This window comes from Heterocephalus glaber, unplaced genomic scaffold (assembly GCF_053883595.1).
Source record: "Heterocephalus glaber isolate CG9 unplaced genomic scaffold, H.glaber_assembly_v1.0 deba00001561, whole genome shotgun sequence".
NCBI classification, from domain to species: Eukaryota; Metazoa; Chordata; class Mammalia; order Rodentia; family Bathyergidae; genus Heterocephalus; species Heterocephalus glaber.
The window spans coordinates 1605102-1630518 of NW_028258349.1; the positions used below are offsets into that span (position 1 = coordinate 1605102).

The 25417-nt window shown below is 43.4% G+C and overlaps 1 protein-coding gene and 1 pseudogene across 8 annotated transcripts in view; one reads left to right on the plus strand and one right to left on the minus strand.

Moving 5' to 3' along the window:
* Positions 1-25417, minus strand: part of CUNH1orf226 (chromosome unknown C1orf226 homolog) — a 331114-nt gene that overhangs the window by 194162 nt on the left and 111535 nt on the right. The gene's annotated exons all lie outside the window — the stretch shown is intronic.
* On the plus strand, positions 19043-19583 carry LOC101710664 (large ribosomal subunit protein eL19 pseudogene; annotated as a pseudogene).

The window sequence follows — 25417 nt, forward strand, 5'->3', positions numbered from 1 at the left end:
AACACTATGGATCCAATCCATTTTTCTACAAATAACTCAATTTTATCCTTTTTACAGCAGTATCCCATTGTGTATAAATACCAATTGCTTTATCCATTCAACATAGGCAAGGACTTCCTGAACAGAACCCCAAATGCACAAGGAATAACATTAAGAGTCAACAGATGGGGTTATATCAAATTAAAAAGATTCTGCATAGCAAAGGAAACAATCAACAGTGTGAAGAGACAGCTGAAATGGGGGAAAAAAATTTGCCAGTTAAACCTCAGACAGAGGATTAACATCTAGAATATATACAAAGAATTCAAAAAAGTTAGAGTCCCCTAAAATAAAAGACCCAATCAAAAATGAGAAGTGAAATGGATAGATAATTTTTAGAAGAACAAGTGCAAATGGCCAATACATACAGGAATCCCACTTTCAAGAAGTATCTTAACAAGTTGTACTTTCTCTGGTCCCTATCCACTTAAGAGTCTCTCTCACTCAAAAGGGGGTTGGTATAGCTGATAGGGAAAGAGAAAGAGAGCCAAGCTCATTTTTAATGCTTTTTCCTGCAAACAAGTGGTGCAAAAAAGCTCCATTCCCCATTAACTAAACATTCAGAAGTAATTCTGAAATAAATGCAAGATTACTTCTTAAACACTCCTACAACAAAGCTCAAATTGATCCTGCACCTGAGAGAAATGCAGTGATGTGTATTTGGGCTCAAGCATGGCTGCCACACAGTAATCAATCAATATTTGCTCAATAAATATATGACTGATTAACAGGAACCAACATCCTGTCTGGGGTTCCAAGACTTTCTTTTCACATCCTCATTTGCTATGAGGCTGAGCACCAGCTGTTTCATCTCCAAGACCAAATGACTAGTAAGGTGATTTTTAGCCATATATTTGCACTAAGTGAAGTATTACAAAACAATTCCAATGTTGTGTGTCATTGGGCCTCAGAAATGTTTGATTGTACAGAGAACTTGGATATCTTTTTATCTAATTCAGCAAAAATCTGTAATGAATTTTAGCAGCTTCTGTTAAAGCCCCTGGTCCTACCCTCCAAACAAATCACCATCCATTCACATCCTACACAAGCCACATAGCCACACATGTGCATATACACTCTTCAGATGATTGCTGCAACATTAACCCTGTGATTCAGATTCATAATGATTTCTAGGAATTTAGAAAGCCTGAGCTTGACATATACATTTCTCTGTCCCTCCCTCTTTTGAAAGCCACTCAAACAGATGGGAACAGCTGTGCTGATAAAACGCCGGGACTCCACATTACAGGGTGAGAGGCACCAACATGGAATGTGCTCAAGGCAAGACACCCACAGGATATTGCCCAAGGGACAGGAGCACACAGGACTCCCTCCTCCCAGCTCCTACTGTGAGCTGTGCTCAAGGTGACCACACCACTCTGACATACACTGGCCAAATGCTGGACTTGGTCCCATGCCCAGTCACCACCTGCCCCAGACACAAAAACATGAGCCATTGTTACCCTCTGTCGTCCATTGAAAAAGGAACAAAAATTGGAGGAAGTGGTAAGTAAACAAAAACCTGAAAGATACCTAAAGCTTCCTGGGCAAGGATTAAGGAGAGGTAGGTGAAACACAGGAAGCCCTGAAGGTGAGGGAGAGCATGATATTACCAAACAGTCCAGTGGCAGGGTGAGGCAGCAGGAAGGGGAAAGCAAGGTGGATATGTCGGCATAAGGGCAGATCACTAGGGGCTGTGTGAAGGAATCTGTATCACTCTGACATCAAGGATCAGCCACTGCAGTGGCCCAGCCCAACTTGTACTTTTAGAGAGAGTACTCAGGCTGTCCGGTGGAGACAGGTGTGAGTGTGACAAGATGAGGCTGTTGCAGGAATCTAAGCCAGGCTCAAGGGACCTCTGGTGGCCACTGGTGCAAAAAAGTTTGTACACCGACCTTCGGTGTTTCTTGAACATCCTATTGAACTCCTTCCTGGACTTCCTGACCATAGAGAAAAAGACCAATTCCTCCAGGGCCTTGTTAAACAGGATAGGATGGGATCACTCCTTTCAGAAGCAAGTAGAGCTTGCTTTTTTTTGCCCTGGGTGCCTAATGCTTAAAACATCAGTTTATGCCAAGTACATTAGCATCTCACCTGATCCTCCAAGAGTGGCAGGACTTGCATTAGATGCCTTTAAATAATGAGGAACTATTCAGAAAGCAGATACAAAGTTAGGTTCTAAATCATGCTGAGTCATCTACAAATCAAAACTTCTTTTTTTTTTTGGTCAAAACTTTTTAAAGGCACTACATGTTTTGATCATCTTCTCTGAGTGACCCCCACCCTCCTCCTTCTATTGGTCTTTTCATCATAATGTTGACATCTCACTTTTTAAAACCCTTATAAGTAAATACCTTGGAGGATACAACCCCAGGGGGAAAATTTCTTCTGCTCCCTATTCCCAGCTATGCTTGATCACTGCATTTAGGGACTGACCAGTTGTGGGACCCAGATGAGAATTTACGTCCTTTTCTTTAAACCCCTCTTGCACTGTAGGTTCATTCCAGGACCTTCTTACTGAGCCACATCCCAACACCATTTTTATTTTTTATTTTTTATTTTGAGACAGAATTTTGCTAAGTTGCTAAATTGTAAACTGCCCAAGCTGGGCTTGAACTTGCAATCCTTCTGCCTCAGCCTCCCTGAGTACTGGGATTACAAATATGTGCCACCACACCCAGTGAGGATCCATGTTCTTTAACTCTTGGTCCAGGATTCACTCCACTATATCACTTGGATGGATGGATGGATGGATGGATGGATGGATGAATGGATGGATGGACACTGATAGATATACAAGCATAAGCTGGAGAAATAGACCAATGAATAACCCCTTAAGCTCTATAATCCTCCACCTTTGTCCAATAAAAAATTTTATAGGAAACACACACTCTTTTTATGTCAGCAAAATCAGACCTAATGGGGCCATAGAAATGAGCAGTTCCTCTGACAGATTCGGTTAAGATGATTTAGGTTGCCTGTCCAGTCATATAGACACTACCCTGACCCAGGACTCAACCACCCATACACACCCCCTAAACACCACCACACACTGAGGTACTTAGTAGCCAACAAGCCCTTAATGATGGGGAGGGGGGCTGAGTCATACTGATATTATTGAGCCCCTGTAGCCAGGCATAACTTAAGCTCAACTCTAAACCCTACATTTTTTTTCTGTTATATAAGCCAATGTATTCCCTTTTAATTCAAACCTGCTGAGGTTAAGTTTTCTGTTCATTTATAGCAAAGTCATCTTAACTGATATGGAATATACAGTGGTATGATGTTTTTACAAAACAATATAGCAATATGTATCAACAATTATAAATTGTTTGTACACATTGACCTGACAAATTCATTTCTAGGAACCTAACCCAAGGAAATAATCTGAAACACATGCAAAAATTTGTGCATGATATTTACTGTAAAAGCACAAACTAGGACATAGACTTAATGGCCCACATTAGAGGAAATGATTAGACAAAAATCACAGTACATCTTTAGAATAGAATATTATGAAACCATTAAAATGTATGTTTACCATAAATTCTTAAATGCAAGATTAAATATTTACCTTTAAAGATTCAAAACCGTCTATGTATTATGATTTCAACTTTGTAAGAAAATAGAATACATAAAAGTACTAGAAGATGATGTGTCAAATGCTAGCAGTGGCTGCTTTTGTATAGAAATATCGCAGGTATTTCACTGATGTTTTTTATTCTTTATTCTTCAAGTGCTCTAAGATGAGCATATATCATTTTGATGGCCAAGGAAAAATGGAACAACACACCCTCAAAATGAAATGCATTCCTCCCCCTATTGAACAATCTTTCTCCCTAAAGCTTCCAACCAAGAGCTCTGGAACTCCAATGTAAGGATCTGTGAGACCACATGTGGATTCCCCGAACAGCCTTTTGGATATTTAAACTTCTGTCAAAACCTGTTTTGCCCTCTCTAGGCTAACATCTCTGTCTTGCCCCCGGCCCCCCACCTCACAGACTAGGGTGGACTCTTCACCTCTCTCTGAGCATGTTCCAGTATGCCATTACCCATTTTAAATGTCCTATTCTGACCCACCACAGTGCTCCAGGTGTAATCTAGTGATTTATGTCCAGGGATTGAGATTTTCATCTCCCTGTTCTAGATGCACATTTCTGTTAATGCACCTTAAATTCCCTCTTCCTCTAGCTCAGGATGGGAAGGAATAGAGCTAACCAGGTTCCTCAGACAAAGACAGAATTCACCACAGCACAGACAGCTCCTGCCCCTTGGAGAACCCCTGATTCTCTGCAAGCCCATCTTCTCTAGAAGAAAGCTTCTCCACCACCCATGCCCCAAAGAACTCCTCAGGGATGATGTTACTCTGAACCAAGTCCAGTACCTTGTGAATCCTAGGGGGATGATTCTAGAGAGGCTGTAGAAGGCCCAAGTTTAAAAGCTATCTGGAGATCATCTTCTCTGCTCCCCATGGCAGACCCAGAGCCTTACAAACACAGAAGCACTTGGGCCAGATTCTCTAGCCTGTTCATGGGCCCTGGAAAGGGGGTTACATGCATGTGAGAGGGGAAGCAGGGTGCCTCAGAATGATTTCTGGAACAACATGCAAGTCCTGAGTAGGGCTCAGGGAAATGTTTCTAAATACAAATTCTGGGCCATTGGAATGAATCACAGAAAGGCCATAAGGGTGAAAGCCACCAAAAATCCCCATCCAAGTTTGTGCACACACTTACGGCCTCTTACAGGTGGGCTTTTACTCTTCCTGGTGGATCGTAGTAGTTCCTTTCCCAGGAAGCACCACAACTCTGGATAAAACAGCCCAGGGAAAGAATGGCAAATAGCCAGGAATTTTTTCCTCCCGATACAAAGACAGAAGAACTAAGACTGAGGAAGTGAAATGGGTTTCCTAAGGTCCAACATGATAAGCTGCCCTGGTACAACATGGTTTCCATCTCTGGACACCTGCTTCCACCAGTAGAGGCTGCCTCCCCTACCACAGCAAACAGGCATCCACTGCCCTCTGGGCCCTAGAACCAAAGCATTCATTTGTGTCTTGCTTAATTTGCATTTGCATACAGAATTCATAGCTCCTAATTTGAAGTGGGTAAATCAAACAATTAGGCCAGTCTACTGCAGTCACCTTCAAATCCAGAATTATGTGTTTTAGCCACAAAACACTAAATGTTAAAACCAGTTCATTCCACTGTATCCCTGCATGAGAGTCCCTGAGGGCTAGCTACTAAGGTTGGCTGTTTATCTGCATGACACTCTCTCTAGGCCAGGAGAATCATGTGAGAGTCCACTTGCTCCCTGAACCTTGCTGTTCAGGATTATCAGAGAATCACCAAGAATTCCAGTCTCCCAGACATTTCTTATGTAAACCATAGGAACAGCTCAAAGCTCCCATGATTCCTTGTACCTATACAGTATACCTGTATACCACTCAGAAGGGCTAAAAAATAAATGGTGGAGGGTCCAGGCGTGGTGGTGAATACCTATAATCCCAGCACTCTGGGAGGCTAAGGCAGGAAGGTGGCAAATTCAAGCCTAGCCTATGCAATTTAGTAACTTAGTGAGACCTTGCCACAGAGTAAAAAATAAAAAGAGCTGGTATAGCTCAGTGGATAGGCCCTGGGTTCAATCCCCAGTCCGAGAGAGGGAGGGAGGGAGGAAACATAGGCTTCACCTAGCTCTGCTAGTTACCTGCTGTTCATCCTTGGAAAAATGAAGATCACTCCATCCATGGAGCCTCACAAAGGTGTAAAAAATTAAACATATAAAGAAGTAGTCTGTAGCAGTATAGCACACAGTCACAAATGGTGCAGTCTCTTTGGAGGGACACTTTTGCAAGAGTCTGTGAAGAGATTAAAATCCATCATCCAGTCTCCTTCTGCCTCAAACTCAGGTAACTATGGAAGAAGGGCAAACCCTGATTTACCCTTCACCTGCCTATTATGTAGCTAGGAAAACAAGGCCTCAAACCCCGGGACCTGAGATAAGACACCTCCCTCTGGCCTCAGAGGCCACATTAAATAGAGAAGAGTGCTCCTGGTGTCCTGCAGCCCTGGCAGGAAAGTGCTGAAGGCAGGCACTAAGTGTGCCTGCTCGGGATCGTCTTCCCAGACCCAGCAAAGAATGACCGAGGGAGCTGGGCAGAGTGCCACAGAGTGCTGCAATCTTAGCACTCTGGTAGGCTGAGGAAGGAGGGGGCAAGTTTGAGCCCAGCCTGAACAACACAGCAACTTAGCGAGACCCTGTCACAAAAATTAAAAGGGGCGGAGCGAGGGGTGAGAACTGGGGATCTAGTTCCACGTGAAGGACCTGGGTGCAATGCCTAGGACAAAAAAAAAAAAAAAAGGTGCCAAATCCCATGCTGATGTGCTTATTTCCAAAGCATCCAAGGGGAAATCTGAGGGTCCCAAGTCCCCCTGGGGCCCATCCTCTCAAAAGTCAGGGCAGCGAGAGGAACGCAAGACTCTGCATTGTCTTCAGGTATCCCTTGGGTTTCACTTTTGCCTCCAATTTTTAAAAACAACCCTAAGAGCTGCCTTTTCCCAGATTAGAATGAATAATTGATAATTTGAAACAGGAAGAAAAGGACCAAAGGTGTAGGGGTGGTAGGAGGGGAGGGGAAAGGAAAGAAGGGAAAGGAAAAATTATGAGAAAAGGAAAACAATGGAAACAAAGTCTATGTAAATAGGGAAGGGTGGAGGGGGTGAAGGGAGGGCAGGGAATGGGGAAAAAATAAGAACCAAGATAGATCATGTACAGGTACAAGCACCCAATGATAAATGTAAATGGATTGTTTACCTAAAATGTACCAATAAAAGAATTTAAGGAAAAAAAAATACAAAAACAACCCTGAAAATACCTGAATCGGACTCCTGCACAGCAATTACAATAGCCCTGGATCCCACCCCCCCTTCACCCAGGACAAGAGCAGGAAAGGTTAGGCTGACAAGAGCCTCACAGGGATCCCAAGTTCCAGCCTCCGCACCTCCAGTTCATACACAGATGCCGCTGATGACTGGGAAAGATTCCAGGCCTGACAATTCACTGTGTAATTAAAACATCCTCTCCAGACTCCCTAGCTCCCTCCTACACCTCCTAAATGAGTGTCACTTCTCTCCCACACCCTTTGCTCATCCCTCCCTCACCAATCTTATAAAATGCCTTCCAGGTTTGACTGAAAGTGGTGCCCTGGGTGCCTCGGGCCCTGAGGCAAGCCAGTGTTGTGGCATGCTTGTCTGGGCTTCTGGGAGCCATCTGCCCTCCACATGCTGCAGGTCCAGAGCCAGAGCTGACCTGAGGATAACGTGGCCCTGGCAGGGCAAGGCCAGGAGGGTGAGTGTTCTGGGTGCTACATCTAGGGACACACCTCAGAGAAAGCTCCTTGGCTTCCTCAGTGACATTCCAGACAGTTGGCACCTAGGAGTAGCACAGACACCAGGGAAAGAAACTGAACAGGCCTAGCCCCTAAGTGACACTTAACAAGTTATTTCCTCTTTCCTAAGCCTGCAAAGGGCTGGGTAGGAAGAACCTTAAATGGCCTTACTGCTACTCTGTGACCCAGCCCCTTTCTCTTCAGGCTTCCAAATGAAAAGCATTCTACCTGCTTCTTAAGGACCTTGTTTTGCAGTACTGGGGATTGAATCCAGGGCCTTGCACACACTAGGCAGGTGCTCTACCTCTGAGATCCAGCTCCAGCTCCTTTTCCATTTTGAGACAGGGTTTTACCAAGTTGTTCCAGGCTGGGCTTGAAATAGTGATCCTCCTGCTTCATCTTCCCAAATAGCTGGAATTACAGGCACATACCACTGTGCTCAGCTCTCAGGGACTTAATTTTATGAACAGATCACCTCAATTCACTTTCACAGAGATTCAGACCTGGAAGCTCCCTCCTATGATCCAGCTACACTAGAAAACAGAGCAGCTAGTGTGTCCCCACGTGCCAAGAGCCTCTGCTGCATAATGCCTTCAGGACAGAGCACCCTAGGGCCCTCCACTGAGCATAGGGACATCCACAGGAATAGGCATCACTTTACAGTTATACATGGTCACACAAAACCAGTAGTTTTCCCCCTTTGTTTCCTCCTATTTAGTCAAAACACCATCTTCCATGTTTGGCTGTTGTGGGCAGTCTTTGCATGGTCTAAAAACACTCCTTAAAGAGAAATCAAGTATTTCTTGATTATTTACCATACAGCCCCCATTAGTAGTTAATTATTACTCAATGACAAAGACACTGGTCAGTAAACATCAATGCAGTGGTGGCCCTACTGTCTCTTTTCCACAATGAAATGGAACCAGAAAAGGAGAGCCACCAATAAACTCTAACCATTCCTCAAAAGTTCTCCTTGAGTCACAGCTGGAAAATGAGAGGTGCCTGGATCAGCAGAAGGACTGGATATGAAAAAGGAAGAAGAGAGAGGAAACCATGGTGGGGCTCCCAGCTCCACCCTGCCCTGGATTCCTTTGTTTGATGTTTACTGCACACCTCCTAAGTGCCAAGCAATCTACTGCCCCTAAACATTCCCCTTTGGCAGTCTATAAAATTTATGATATTTAAATGTTTACTACAATAGAGTATACTGCATTTTTTCACAGCACATTTCTCCCCATTACAGCTTGCCTTCCACACCCACATGCCCAGGAGCACTCATCTCTTCCGCGTTTCCGCTCCCCAGCAGCTCCTCCTCGAGAGCTGTGTCCTCTCCCCACACTCATCCCACCCATCGCTGTCCCTGCAGCCCAGGCCCCGCCAGACTGAATATCCCTAAAAGGTATTTTCCCTTTGAATTCATCAGTCCTAGGTGGGAACAGAGCACCTACTGTGTGCTGCACACCACATCTTGAAATCCTAATGAAGGAATGAACACCACCAGAAGAAATTAAACCTAAATAAGTGGTAAGCACCAATGTCATCGGTCACGCCCATATCCTTTATCAGCACCAAATTATGTCTCCTTCCTCTCCAGAGGTAAATGATAGGCTTGCATTTTCCACAACTTTACACAAGGGTGAGCTCTTCAGTAGAAAAAATAATCAGGAACAAAAGAAAGGGAGGATCCAACACCCAGGAAAGATGAACTAAGGAGTCAAAAACCCAAAAAATGGCAAAGGTCCTCTCCATTTTCAGTTCTGTGATTCCTCAACTAAGAACACAGCCAAACAGTGAGGTTCACTTCACCAAAACTGATCTAAACTTCAAGAATTCTTGAAGGAGACATCTAATTCCCACTCAGGAAGGAACTAACTGGAGGAAATGTGAGAGCAGGAATTGGAGAGAGGGAGAAAAGAAAATCCAAATCTTAAACTATCTAGGTGCAGACACCTGCCCTCTAAGGTTCACAGTCACACAACCAACTCTAAAGACTGTTCCATCAGCAAAGACATTCTCACCCCACTGACCTCCTTTGTCCAACAATCTATTTGTTTTGACAATGGCTTTCTTCTTATTTAGAACCAACTATGTACCTGGTCAGTCTTGGTCTACAACTACAGTGAGGAGAGACAAAACTTGGCAGGTGCTAGTTCTCAAGAAGCTGACAATTGACTTGGAAAGATAAAACTATCAGACAAAAAATGCTGACAGAAGAGAAGATGAAAGGCATTTAAATCAAGAAGGCAGGAACTGGCAAGTAATAATGGTAACTGGGGAAGCAGGAAGAGAGTTCAAAAAGGTACTTGGCCCGCATGAAATATGGGATAAGCATTGTAGAATAGAAAAATGTGTAGTCTGAGAACAAATTTACAAAAGAAAATCCAGCTCAATGAGTTTTCCTATTTACCTAACACCTACATACTGAGGTATCCTGGGTGCCAGACACAGTGCCAGGTGCTGGAGTGGCTGGGGAACAATGCTAAACATGACATTACCAGGGTTTCTGAGGGCCTAGAGGTGTGGCCTCAGAGAGAGGCAGCAAGCATCCTGGCAACCAAAGGACAGCATAGTGAATGCCATGAGTACAGGGCACTATGGGACAGTAAATGTGGCACCAAATTCATGCTGCTAAGAAAAATAGTAATATCAGAGGGATGCGGATATAGCTTATAGATAGAGCACTTGCAGGCATGCATAAGCCCCTGGGTTTAATCCTCAACACTATGAAAAGAAATTTTAAAAAATAGGAATATAAATACATATTTATCATTGCCATTATTATGACAACTTCCCTTTATTACCTACTACATGCCAGGCATCATACAAAATATTTTATATATTACTACCTCATTGAATCAGCAGAGAACTCTCTAGTTGCTACCCTCAGCCCCATTTCACTAGAAAGGAAGCAAATTTTACAAATATCACAGAATTTGAGTGGCAGCCAGGTGCTCAGAAAATGCCATCTCTAGCATTTCCATCTCCACTGCATGGCAATCCCAACCCAGACAGGCTTCCCAGGAGCAATGGGGCAGGGCTGACCTAAACCCCCAAGCAATCCAGCAAACCTGATCTCCTACAAATTCGAGTTCCGGAAAGCTTACTGTTTTAGGCCTGAGTACGCCAACCCAATTTCCACCACCTCTCCTAGGATGAAAAAGCAGTTCTGCTTCTCAAGGTATGACTGTCCCTCCCACCTCCCCTTCTGTGTCTCTTCATCTCCATCCCCAAGGACTGCCAAGGGCCATTGGCAAGACGCTGTCTCAGTCCTACAATACCAGACCAGAGGTAGAGAGAACACTGGCAACCTTGCCAAGCCCCCGGAACAGTTTTTATGTGCTCCTTTTGATCGTCTGTGAGATCATTTAAGAAAAAAGGGCTGTTTTCATTTCCAAGAGCCCCTTTGGAACAGAGCACAAACCTTGAAAGGTTATGGAGAACTTTTCCACAGACATAGAACTTCCAACGGGGAAGTAGAAACCACAGTGCTCTTTGAGAAAACTACTCAAAACAAAAAAGGGGCCAGCCAGCACTGGAGATTAGTTTGAAGCACAGAGGACTCTCCTCCACAGAAGACAAGGGCTCCCAGGCAAACCAGCCTCACAACCTGCAGGCGGGGCTCCCGCAGGTTCTCTGCACCCCAGACTGGCAGAGCTAAATTGCAAACTCATCTCGGCCAAGGGAACAGACTCCTGGCTCTATCAAAGTAGTAAAGGCTGGTTTGTTCCTTATTTTATTAGAGAGGAGGGGAAGAGAGGAAACACAGATCCAAAAAAGTGGTACTTGGGAAGTTGGAAAATCATGTTTGAAAAACAGATGGAAAGAGGAAGAGGAGTCTGAGATAGAAATAGGAAGATGAAGCTGAGATATTTATCTAAGGCTGCACATGGGGACCTCTGCAAGCACAGTGTGTATATCTGACACTTGTTGAAGTGACAGTCCCTGAATCTCTACAGAGCTTGCGAGACAGGCAGCTCTGCAGCTGCGTCACACCCCAATAAGCTGGCAGCTCTGCCCTGGCTCTCTGAGCAAATCCTAGAAAAGTAACCTCTTAATTGAAAAGAAAAAGAATGGTAAAGAAACATCCATCTAGAAATGGAAAATAGAGGAATAGAACAAATTAATATTTGTCCCCCAGGATGGCTGAAGCAGCAATGTCCCTAAGCTTTGAGAGAAGGGTCAGAAAAAAAACAGGAAAGATCTGGCTTCATTGATTAATGTCCTCTTTTTCCTGGCTCCCTGTGAAATCCGAAGAGATTCCTTAGGGAATTGTCAGGAAAAAGAACAGACAACCCAACTAAATACAGATGGAAGCCAAAAGAATTCACAGTCTTTGGCTGGAATTCAGTAAGACAGACAAACATTTAGTAAATGATGAAGAAGAAAAAGAAGCACACATTATTATCCATCAAAACAAACTCCTAAACATTTTCTCCTTCCTCCACTCAGACCTGATTGCTTGTCTGGGTCCCTTTCCAACTCCCCTGCTTTATCTCTTGTGGACCCCCATTCCCAACAGCTGCGAGTACTCTGCGTCTGTTCTGGTGAGCCAGAGCACTGGGACATGCTCCAGACTATGGGGCCTAGCTCCTTCTACTCGGCTTAGCTCCATTTCAGCCTGGGAGAACCCTCAAGTCTGGCTGAAGCCAATGCCAATTAGACAACCTGTTCCTAAAATGAACTTAAAGCTGGGATCTAGAGCTCCCATTACCACAGAACAATCAGGTTCCCAGCTTTAGCCCTTTTCTGGTTACTTCCTCACTTTCCTTGTAGCCTGAAAGTCATCTTAAGTCATTCAGTAGTGGTTAAGAAAACCCTACAACTGTCGGACTAATCCTACAACATCCTGAATGTTCTCAAGAGGTCATATGAATTCATCCCTGGGATCTCATCAGTAGAGGCTGCTGGTGCCTTCACCTTGGCACATCCTTGACACTGACCAGGGCCAAAGTGGGAAGTTAGAGAGCCAGGCTGCCATGAGGTAACTGGGAATTCCCAGTGCTTGGAATCAACCCAGGGCCTCTCACATGTTTGACAAGCCCTGTATCACTGAGCTATACCCTACACCCTGGACTAGATAAGACCTACATCTCTTCCACAGTCTGTGTGAAGGAGAAACAGACATGCTTGCTCTTGCCAGAAAGTAGAAATAAGCACATCAATTCTTCTACTGAGTATGAAACTTAAAATCAAACACACAGAAAGATGCAAAATCACAGAAGAAAACAGAAAGGTGCCCAGGCTGGTAAAATTGACTATAACTAAGTTGAATTATTTAAAAATCTCAACCTACACTCTATACTTATACCATTCAAATCAGAAGAGGGATTGGCCAGTGGAAGCGCAGAAGAGCTGATACCTCAAAGCAAGGAGGCCTTGTCCAAAGGAGCACAGCTCTGGCCCAGACACACACTGCCAGAGCCACATGGCAGGACACATCCTTTCCATAGAAGGCAAGCCAGACTCCAAGGCTTCTCCTCCAAGGCTGCTGACAAGTGTCCGGTGTGCCCCTAGTTCTCAATCCACACCCTCCAGCAGCCCTTTGGTCATTATACTTCACTCCTGGCTGGAGGGAACAGTAGCAAGATGAGCAGTGATGAAGTTTGATCAAGCATGAGAGGCTCCTGGAGGGCTTGCACAACACAGATCGCTGGGCCCCACCCACAGGGTTTCCGATAGAGTAGGTCTTGGATAGGGCCTGAGAATCTGCATTTCTAATAAGTTGCTAGGTGAGCCTGATGATACTAGTCTGGGACTCAAACTTTGAGAATAACTGGCCTAGACCATTCAAATAATCCCAAATGCAGGGCTGCAATACCAAAGACAATGTGTGTGTGCATGAGTGTGCATGCATACATGTGTGTGTGTGTGTGTGTGTGTGCACTGCAAACTGAACCCAGGGCCTTGTGCATACTACGTAGGAGCCTACTGCTAAATTATACCACCAGCCCGAAGACTATCATTGCCTGTAAACCCCCAAAATTCCCTTCACTTCAAGGGGATAATCACCCTCTCCTTATCTGAGCAGTGAACCCATTAGTTGAGCACCAAGCACATGCCAGAAACTAAGTAAGCACTTTAGCCTACACTATCTAATTCTAAATGAATAGGGTAATGCCAAGGCTAAATGACTGGTGTGATTGCAATGACAATAATTACTCTTATCATCATTATTAAAATTAATGGTCCAATAAATCTTCTTCATCAGAAAGATCAAGAGCAAATAACAAACACAAAAAGGTCAATTACAGGATCACTCTGAGTGTACTCTCCTGCCCCCAGGCCTTTATAATGGGGGAGGTAGAAGAGGAGAACTTAGCCAGCTATCTGGGAGAAAGCAGCAAGAATTTCTGGAATCCTTTATCTTCTCTGCCAGCCCAAACACAGATTCCTCAAGCAACTCAGTAAATCAAAAAATACATACTGACAGTCCTAGGGGATTATAGGAATCTTCTCCCACTATACCTCCCAGCTGGTCCCTGAGGCAGGCAGCCAGTAGGCAAAATCTTGTTTCCATATAGGAAACAGAAAAAAACAAACTGAATGGTTCCCCTCATCAAACCTCTGTAGGACAGTGTGAGGCCTTTATGCAGGAAAGACCTCCAAGAAAAGAATACTCAGAACAGAGCCAAGAAGAGATGTTCTCCAGGGAAGAAGCAAATTAGCTTGCTGATGTAGGTGCAGTCAGAAAGATCCTCAGAAGAGTGCCATATGGCGAGTGTCTATGGGTATGGGGCACATGGAAATGCTACAAGACAGCCATGTCAGACCGCAGGAAGAGCTGCCTCAACTAATATGAGTGAGTTCTGCTACAGGGTGGTAGACAGTCTCATCAGGGGGATCAACTTTGTCAGATTCTGGTCACAGAGTCCCAGAGGATGGTCCTTCCCTACTCAAGACTCCAGGAATGTAATTCAGCAGGAATCCTTTCCTTGTGGAAACAAACTCTGCTTTCAAAAGCTTTTGACAATGCTTACCCTAGTAATTCAGCCCTGTTTCAGTAGCCTCCTCAGTCTAAGGAGAATTTTACCAATTCCTAAGGTTCTCAGAAATATTAATATGTGTTTGGAGAAGAATAATTGGAAATGAAGAGCCCATCAAGCAGGTAAGGATGACAGTAAAGCAGATGTTTAGCTGGGGAGACAAGGGAGCCAAGATCTGAATGGCTTTCGTGGGGAAGACAAGATGAAACATTCTGTGGGAAACTGCCCAGAGAAAGATAGGGAAGGTCAGACAGATCTGTAAAAGTTATGTCTTACTTACTTTTCTCTTGTTGTTGGGACAAAATATCCAACATTCAAAGTTAAATGGGGAAAGGTTTATTTAGCTCATAGTTTGTAGAGGTTTCAATCTGTAATCGGCTGGTTCCAAGGCAGGGTGGCATGGCAGACAGGCATCACAGGGGAAAAACAGTTCATGGGAAGCAGAAAGTAGCTATAGTATCCAGACTACAGGGACTGGTGTGGTGCCAAACTAATCAGTGGACTTGATTTAGTAATCACCCACCCTTAATTCTAGCACCCTTAATCCTAGCATTGTACCATGAATCAATCACATACTCTAGATTCAGCCACCTCTGAGAAGGCCCCACCTATGACTGCCTGAGGGTTTGGGGGGACATCTAGACACAAGCCATAACAAGTTACATTATTTTTGCATTAACAGCCGTAAAAAGTATAACTCCACAAAATCTCACTTGGTGTGAATTCACAGACTCCTAGGCCTAGTCCTTCCCACCCGTCCAACCCCATAGGAGGTTGCTCTCACCCATTCATGTGACAGGAGCTGTCTGTCAGTGGCAGGGATGGCCCAAACTCACTCCTACCTCTCAATCTTACACCTACCAATCCCTCGGCCATCACCAGAAACTGACAAGGGTGGCTCACTGACATTTAGGTCTTAACTCACATTACACCTCCTCAGAGGGACCTTCTCAGACACTCTCCAAGCAGCCCTGCCCCCACCCCCAGCACTACTCTCCCTTTTTATTTTCTTTACAGGGATTACCATTATCTGCTGTTACCTTATCTTTTTTTTCTTTTTGGTACTGGGGATCGAACTCAGGACCTTGCGCTTGTGAGGCAGGCACAGTGCCACTGAGCTAAATTTATAATCAGCCTTCCCCACTTGAGTAGAAGTTCCATTAGACAAAAGACCTCACTCATGTTATTTACCTCTATTTCTCAGAGCCTAGAACAGTTTCTGTCAGATAATGATACTCAAATATTTGTCAACTAAATGAATATTTGTTGAAATGATGGACACAATCCAATTATTTAAATATGAGAAATCTGTCTCTGTATAAAAGGTGTATTTGTCTTGTATCTAAATTATGGAAACTGGTTTGCTTAAAATAAGAATTAACAGACCACTAACAAAAATATTTTTTCCATAATAAGCCAATAGTAGAACTAATGAGCGCCTTCAATTTTATCTATGTTTCAAATAAATGAAGTCTGCCTAGATAGGGCTGTTATTTTGGTTTTTTGTAATGGCTGCTTCAAGTGATAATTAATGGGTAGTTATTAATAGCTAAAACGTTCAACATGTAAAAGACCATTCTTTCGGAGATTTTCATATTGCTATTTATTTAGTTGGTTAGTTTTGGGATAGTGGTGGTGCTGGAGACTAAACCCAAAGCACATATGGTAGGTACACATTCTACATCCTCAACATCCAACTCCAACCCCTAAATGACCATTTTTAGACCTTCTATTATAAGATAAAGTGACATAATATAAATACAACATGGATGCAAATCCAAAGTCTGTATATCTTTGGGAAATATTAATCTTCATATTAGCCAATTGATTAATATCTAAAGATGAAAAAGGAAATTTTTATCACACAGGTATCACTCACTATACTTCAGGATGACATACAGTAATAACGCCACACATCCAGCCTATTTACAAAGCTCCTCTGTCATTTTTTCCAAAGACTCAACAGTCAGCTAGATCATTTTGTTGTGTTGATGTTGAAATTTTGACCATTTTAAGTTTAGGCATTCTTAATATTTGTTGGAGTTGAATCCTAGGCTGTATGATGTGACTTTTACCCCTGCGCTCTAAAAATCCCATTTCAATAAAGCCAGTAGTCCAGGTCTTATAAGGGACTTTAACAACAGAGCAATAATCAAGGATTATGAAAATGGCCTACAAAGAGAGAGCGTGTGTGCCCAATTCCTACAGCAGAAATATAGGGAAGAATTACTTCATCAGAAGTTTGTGGATCACAATATTGAGCAGTTTCCCAGCAGTCCACAGATAATTTACAAAATGATTACAAAGGACTTATTTGCTTATAGAAAACAGCATCTTCTATCTGCTAACTCCAGTATGCCACCTGACCAGAGCTGTTTCTGCTGAAGTCCTAAATGTAAGTGAAAATCAATCCTAATTTCCAAGAGTCTAGCCCCTTTCTCTACTGGGCAAATGAGGAAACAGTCAACAGGTGAATAATTCATTGTGACTTTAGGCTGCTGCTGGTTCTCTTTGCTGGGAAGGGCCTTCCTCCCAGTACGGATGGCAAACCAAGATGACAACAAGATGTTTAGACCAACTATTGATGTGAGCCTTGGAACGCCTCAAAATGCTTTCATATTTCTGATCTCTACGTGGCTACATGAAGGTAGCTAAATCAGGCACAGTACAGCCTAGCTTATGCCCAGAACCTCATTTGATGCCTCAAACACTGAGAAATTTGCAATTATCACAGCAGGTAAATGGTCATGGCTCTGGACATGACTGCAAGGACAAGGCCACTCTGATTCAGAGGCCAGCTCACCAAGAATTTGCCTAACTCCCTCACTCTCAGTGATATAGGGTTCCATGATCTCCACCATCCTCTATTCAATCAGCTGTAACATCTTGCTTACTGGAGAGGGTAGCAGAGAATCCAGCACTCTCTAACATCCAGCAGTAAGATGGGTGGGGGGAGGTTAGTAACATAAATAGCAAAAGCCTTCAAATTCTCTATACTTTGAATACAATTCCATTTAAAAACATCTTCAAGATGAACAATTCTGAATGTGCTCTGTAATGTAACTACAAGGAAACTGACAGATGTGAGAAATTAGAAACAAGCTAAATATCAAACAATGAGTCCTCATTAAATTATTTATTTGCGGGTATTTTGAAAGAGGGTCTCACTGTGTAGATTAGCCTGGCCTTGAACTCAATGCAATCTTCTTGCCTCGGCCTCCCAAGTTCTGGGATTACAGGCAGGCACCACCATGCTTGTCTATATCTATTTAATAGGATACAACTACATTTCGCCACTAAAAATGATGCTATAAAGAAGTATTTAAAGACATGAAGTTGGATATTATGGCACAGGCCTATAATCCCCAGCTATATGGGAGGCTAAGACAGAAGGATCACAAGTTCAAAGCCAGCCTGGGTAACTTAGTGTGACCCTGTACCAGAATAAAAAAGGCCTGGACATGTCAGTGATACAATGCTTGCTACCATGCACAATACCCCAGGTTCAACCCCAATACTGTGAAAGAAAAAAGGAAGGGAAAAAGGAAGGAGAGAGGGAAGGAGGGAGGGAGGGAGGGAGGGAGAATGCCTTATAAAGTACTAAGTGAATAAAGAAGATTTCAAAACTTTCTGCATGGTAGCATCTAATTTTTGTCAAAAGTTTTCTATTTTTGCAAAAAATATTTATCTGAAAGCCTCAGTATGCTCAAGTTGCTATATTAAAAATATCATAGACTGATGATTTAAATAACAAACATCATTGCTCAAATTCTATAGGATAGGAAATCCAAAATCAAGGTGCCAGAATATCCAGGGTCTGGTCACAGCCTGCTTCCTGGTTTGCAGATAGCCATCTTCTCCCTGAGCCCTCCTATAGCCTAGAGAATGAGCTCTCCTATCTTTACCTTCTTATAAGAACACTAGAAATAATAAGAACCAAGAGAGATTACGTAAAGGTGCAAATTTCCAATGATGAATGTCATTATAGTGTATACCTAAAATGTACCAATTAAAAAAAAAAAAGAACACTAATCCCGTCATAAGAGCCCCACTCTCGTGATGTCATCTAAATCCAATTACTGTACCACCTCCTGATACCATCTCACTAGGAGTAAGAATTTCAATGCATAAATATGGGAGTCGGGGGGGGGGGGGGCACAAACATGCAGCCCTTGACAGGAAAGTGCATTCCAAATGCTCTGTAGTGGCTAGTTCAGGCCAGTGGCATTATTGGGGAGGTCTGTTTTCCTCTTCTTTTCCCTTTATTTAAAAAAATGTATAAAATAAGTGCGAATTAGGTTTTACATCAAGCAAACAGAAATTATTGGCTATTCATGGGCCTTAAACATTTATGTGGAGGAGACAATCACACCAGTTCAGAACCAAGTGCAGAGACATCAGAATGCCCAGCCACACACACTATATCATGGTGCCAAGCAGAATGCTGCTTCCCTGCAAGCTTCCTGAGGTCTTAAACAAATGGTGCTGAATATAGATCCATCACAAAAGAAATACCGCATCTTGATGCCATAATTATAAGTCTTATTTTAACATTTACAAAAAAGTATTCAAGGAAAACAAGAAGTTAAGAAAAGAAACTATGGTTTCTTTTGCTGCAGTGGCCACATCCACGAGCATGCTGGGGCTTCAGAAAAGCCCTGCATTCAGTGTCCTCTGCTGTGGTCAAAAACAGGTCTGGTTGGATCCCAGTGAAATCACCAATGTTAACTCCCATCAGCAGACCTGGAAACCCATCAGAGATGAGCTGATCTTAGGCAACCTGTGACTGTCTATTGCCAGCCACAATGCTGGAAAAACATCTTGGCTCGCCAGAAGGGTAGGCATCTGGGCATAGGTAACTGAAAGACTCCAGCCAATGCTCAAAGCCAGAGAAGGTACTGGAGGAGAAGGAAGCAGATTCTGCATTGGCTGCTCATAGGACATTGTGAATCTAAGATTGATCATCACGGCCTGTACCTGAAGGTGAAGGAGCACATATGGAAAAACAAGCAGATTCTCATGGAACACACCCACAAGCTGAAGACGGAGGAGGCTGGGTCCACAAGGAGCTCTTGGCTCACCAGGCTGAGGCCTATAGGTCTATGACCAAGGAAGCACACAAGCACCATGAGGAGTAGCTCCAGGCAAGAAGGATGGGTCCAGGGCCAGGGATTTAGCTCAGTGGTTCTGCCGCCTGCCTCACAAGCACAGGGACCAGAGTTCGATCCCCAGTACTAAAAAGACAAAACAAAAATCAAAATAAAAGTAGGATGGGTCCATCAAACTGTCAAGGGAGGAAGGGATGAAGAAATAAAGCTCCCCTGCATGTAGCGGCCTTGGTGATTGCACAGATCAGTCACTGAAGTAAAACAAGCCTTTACCATTAAAAAGAAAAGCAACTATGAAAGAAAAAGGAGGAGGAAAGAATGCTTTTTGGGCTCCCAGACTAGTTTATCAGGTCAGCCCCTTCTAGGACCTGCTCTGGGTGAAGCATGGGAAGAATATCAGCAGCTCCTGAAGAGAGAGAGGAGGTATCAGCCGAGGGTTCACAATTAAAATCTGCTTCCAGGGGAGGTAAGGTACACACATGCATTCTTTCTAGAATTTGTGTGTATAACGTTTTGTATTTCTTCCTTGACATTCTCATTGTTATTTTTGGCTTTTATATTACATGTTCTTATGCAACAATAACACATTAGAAACTGCATTCCAATCTTCTTCTTAATGCCTCTAGCAGTCCTAGGAGGCAGATGAGAATGCCCACTCCTACTGACAGTCAGAGGGAGACACCAACACCATCTGCCCAATGCACATGGCAAATAAACATAGAAACCCAGGTGTGAGGATACAGCTGTGACTCAGCACCCTCCTGCCTCCTACCCTGATTGGCTGTTTAGAGATCAAGACCCTAGAAATCATCAAGGCACCAGATTATTAATCAAAAGGCAAAAGTAATCTGTTATGGCAACAGATTCTGGGAAGTAGAGTGGAATTAGTTTATCATAAAACAAACATGGGCTGCCAGTTCATGTCACTAAAAAAGAGACTGGGATAGTCAGAATCAATCCTCTCGCCTCCCCAAAGATGCCCACATCCTAAACCTAGGGCAGTGATCCTGTTACTTTACATAGCTAAATGTACCTGGCGGCTGTAGTTAAATTAAGGACCTAGACAGCTGGATATAGGGGTACCTGTAGTACCAGCTACTTGGGAGACTGAAGCAGTAGAATAACTTGAGCCCAGGCATTCAAGACCAGCCTAGGCAACATAGCAAGACTACCTCAAAAAGAAAAAAAAAAGGGGGGGGGGGACCTAGAGATGGAGAAAGTACGCTGAATTATCTCGTGGCCCAATATAATCACAGAGGTCTTTAAAGGTAGAAGAGGGAGCAGAAAAAGAGTTGGAGGAGGCATCTCTAGAGAAGGATAGTCAGAGAGATGCAAGAGTACTGGCTTTTAAGATGCAGGAAGGAGCCACAAGGCAAAAAATGCCAGGAGCCTCTGGAAGCTGGAAAAAAACAAGGAAATGGAGTTCCAGCAAGGAGCACAGCCCCGCTGACAACTTGATCTTAGCACGAGGAGACCAGGTCAGACTCCTGACATACACAACTGTAAGGCACTACATTTGCAGGAATTTGTTACAGTATCAAGCCCAAATTCTAGACCTACTCTCTTGGTTATTCAACAGTTAAAAGCATGGCTCCTACCACTGAACAGTAAACAAGACTTCTCACTGGATTTGATCCCATGCTCAGTCTCAGGAGCTACTGGAAAACAGGGCTGCCTAGTTCCTGACCAGGGTCCTATGGAGATGCTCTAATTGTGCTGGTCACAGTACTGGGGGAGCAGAAAGGGCTATGTTAAAAATCCTATGATATAGTAGAAAAATTAAAGTGTTAGAGTCAAGTAAAGCTGAGGGTTCAAACCTCAGCCCCTCCAAGTAACTGACGACCCAAGTTGCCGTTTCTCACCAGTAACCAAGTAAAAAACACCAAGTTGACAATATTGTGACTAACTGTACAAACCAAATGCCCCATGTATGAGCAGCACCTTGTCCACTAGGGAGCAGACACCATAATTGGTGGTTACCACAACAATAACCACTATTATTAATAATCTATCCCACTCTGGGATTTCAGAGCCTCATGACCCTGTTCCAGTCTCCCTGGCCCTGGCTTCTTCCCTAGTAAATGAGCAAAGCAGACAGCTTCCTAACCATTTCACTCTATGGCTCTGAAGATTAAAATAGCAATGGTTATGGAAGCATTGTGAAAAATACAAGCCCAATGCAAATGTAAAGTGGGATTTTTTTCATTTCTACCCAGGAATTGTCCAGAATCCTCCATTGAGAGTTGGTTTTCTAGGCCTGGGGATTTAGCTCAGTGGTTCTGCCACCTGCCTCACAAGCGCAAGGTCCCAAGTTCAATCCCCAGTACCAAAAAAATACAGAGAGTTGGTTTTCTCAAGTCACTGCCAGAAAAGATGTTGCATATACTTCATTCAACTCAGATGCTCCTGTGTGGTCTGCCACTCTTCCTGTCTGAATTGAGGACAAAGCAGGACAGAAACTCACAACATCTGGGGTACTGGTGGCTCAGGATGCCATGAATGGAGCAAAGTGGACATTCTGGACTCTGAACCCCACCAGAAAGAAAGGTAAAACCCAAATCCATCTCCTGATTCCCGGCTATCAGGAAGCAACCACTCTGGTAAAGCTTCATGTCAGTGCCACCCTCTGATTCAGAAGGTCTTGGTAGCTCCCAACAAGAGGTGCTAGAAAGGTCCCTGAAAATTAGAACAAGTCACAGCAAACAGTGAAAAAACAGAAGAGCTGACAGAGACTTGACCTTCTAAAATGAGAGGAAAATTATGCACATAAGCTATTTAAATGGAAAATAATATTTGAAATGTGAAACTTTTAAATTATATTGAATTTTGTAATTAATTCTTAAACTGGACTGAGTTTATTAGCTATTGATTTATTGTTGTAATTTTTCCAACATAACCACACAATAACGTGACATCCTTTATTTTACCCTCTGACTTTTACAGTACTAACACACAGAAGATAATCTCTGCAAATATTATTTAAAGACGTTCATTTTCCCGAAGGTGCATCTTAATATTCAAAGATATTCAACTCTGCCTCTTTTGAAGTCAGTTTTCTTGTCAGCATGCTTGTTGTGTTTCTCACCAAATATGAGTGGGTCTAATCTTGCCCAGTTCATATTTGTCTATGGAGAGGCTGGAGCAGTTTTCCAGCAATCCTTTTATTAATCTATAATCCTACATCTTTTGCAAGATTTGCAATTTTACTTCAAAATATATTTGCATAGGATTTGCATTATACTGCTGGCTTTGCAAGCACAACACTAGCTCACAAACCTTGAGGACAGACAAGAACAGATGCTGGTGTTAAGGGGAGGATGAGTGAATGGGGATGTTTTATAGTTTTCTATTGCTACATAACAAAAACAAAGGGCACATACTGGTTATCTGCCAGATTTCCTGGGTCAGCTGTCTGAACACAGCTTACCTGGGTCCTCTGCCCAGTGTCTCACAAAGCTGCAATCCCAATGGCCACCAGGCTGTGTTCCCTTCCAGAGCTCAGGTCCTCTTCCAAGCTTAGGTGGTTGTTGGCAGAATTCTGTTCCCTGCAGCTCCAGGAAGGAGGCCCCATTTCCTTCCTAGCTCTCAGCCAGGGGCTGCTCTCAGCTCCTGGAAACCCCAGCAGTCCCTTTCCACATGTGCCTTCAACAACACCCAAGCTTATATCTCCAATGACTGCAAAAACAGCTCTCATTCCAGTCTGATAAAAATGGGAGTCTTTCTTTTCTTTTTCTGTTTTCACAGAGCTGGGGATGGAACACAGACACAGGGACTCACCCATACTAGCCAAACACTTTACCAACTGAGCTACATTCCCCAACTCAAAACAGTCTTAAATAATATAACATAATCATGGGGAAGATTATACATGGGCTTGATGCACTGGGGTCACCTTAGGGTGCATTCATGACTGGACCCTTTTTATAACTGATTGGTTCACCAGTGAATCAACTGTTGTTATGACTACTGTTGCCTCATAACTCAGAAATTCAAATACTGAACACCTGTGTACCTCTGGTACTCACCTTTCAGATCCATCCTCTCCATCCTTGCTGCCATGTCTGTAGTTTGCATCCCAGTATTCTTTCCAGAACTAATGAAAAGTACTGAGTCTTGCTCTATCCTCTACACCGCCCCTACAGAGAATGATCTGTGAGCCTCACTGTATTTTTTCTCCGATACCAGTAACTCCCCACTACCAGCAGTACAGTAGGCAAGTCAGTGCCTTCTTGGTCTTATTGCCTGAGAAGTCCTGTGCCAAGTGCATGCCTCTTCAACCCTACCTGTGCTCTCTCATCAGCAAGCCCAGGATGCCCACTCTGCCAAGACTGTCCTTACTGTCATCCATCCCACTGATCTTTGATGGAGGAACACAGCTCTATGACACCTGTCTTCGCCTCCCCAGGAGGAGTCACATCTTTCTTCCATACTCCCAGTGACTCTCGGGACAGAGCTACTGCAGCAGTTACCACCATAACAGCCATTGGTTTCCAGGTCCTTCTCTCCATCACACTGGGAGCAACTAACAGGCCAGATCTAGGTTTTCCTTCCTGCATTTTCCACAGTACCAAGGAACAGACAACAGCAACAGCTATGGAATTAATCCTATCTCCAGCACAGCATGGCAGTGAAGAGTGCAGATTATAAACTATCAAGCCCACATCTACACCACTTTCCAACTGTGCACTGTGGCCTGGATATGGTTTGAGTGTTCCCCGAGGTTTGGAAGTTGAAACTTAATGCTCGTTGTGAGGGACTAAGAAGGTGGAAACTTAATCTATGATGTTTAGAGGTCAGCTTTAGGAGGTGGTTAGGATTAGATAATGTCATTAGATGATGTCACGATTGAGTCCTAGTGGCTTCATACGAAGCAGCACCAAGACCAGAAGATACATACACACAGATGCACACCCTGCCTCTTGCCATATGATGTCCTGCACCACCTTAGGTCTTAGCCACAGGAAGACCAAGACCACATGTGGCTCCTTGACCTTGGACCTCCAGAACTGTGAGTCAAAATGAATCTCTTTTTTTATACCTTATTTAATGGGATTATGTTGTTAGCAACAGAAAACAGAATGATATTCTGTGTGATTCTGGCCAAATCACTCAACTTTTCTCAACTTCTCTCTGTGCCTTGATTCATGGTCTCTAAAAAAAGAACAATAACAGAAGGAAACAAAACTAAATACATTCTTACCATATGATCCCCCAGTCATACTCCTTGGTATTTACTCAAATGAAATGAAAATTCACATCTACACAAAAACCTGCTCACAGATGTTTATAGCAGCTTTATTCAAAATTGCTGAACCTTGGAAGCAACCAAGATGTCCTTCAGTGAGCAAATGGAAAAATACACTGAAGAACAGCAAACAATGGAATACATTAATGAGTGCTAAAAAGAAATGAACTGTCGAGCCATAAAAAGACATGAAGGAACTTTAAACACACATTACGAAGTGAAGGAAGCCATTCCATTTAGAAAAGGCTATGTGCTGTAGGATGCCAACTACATCCGGAAAAGATAAAATATGGAGACAGTGAAAAGATCAGTAGTTGCCAGGGATCAGGGGAGGAAAGAGAGGATGCCTAGACATAGCACAGAGGACTTTTACTTCGGTAAAGGTACTTTGCAGAGTACTTGGTGGGCACATGTTATTCTATATTTGTCCAAATCCATGGAGTGTACAACACCAAGGGTGAGCCCAAGCCCAAGTGTATGCAACCTATGGGCTCTGGGTGACAATGGTATGTCAATATAGGTTCATCGATTGTAGCATTGTGGCACTCAAGTGTGGAACACCAATGGTGAGGGTGTTGTTAAGTATCCGGGGGGGGGGGGGGGTACTGTATATGGGATCTCTCCATACTTTCTAATCAATTTTGCTGAAACTGATCTT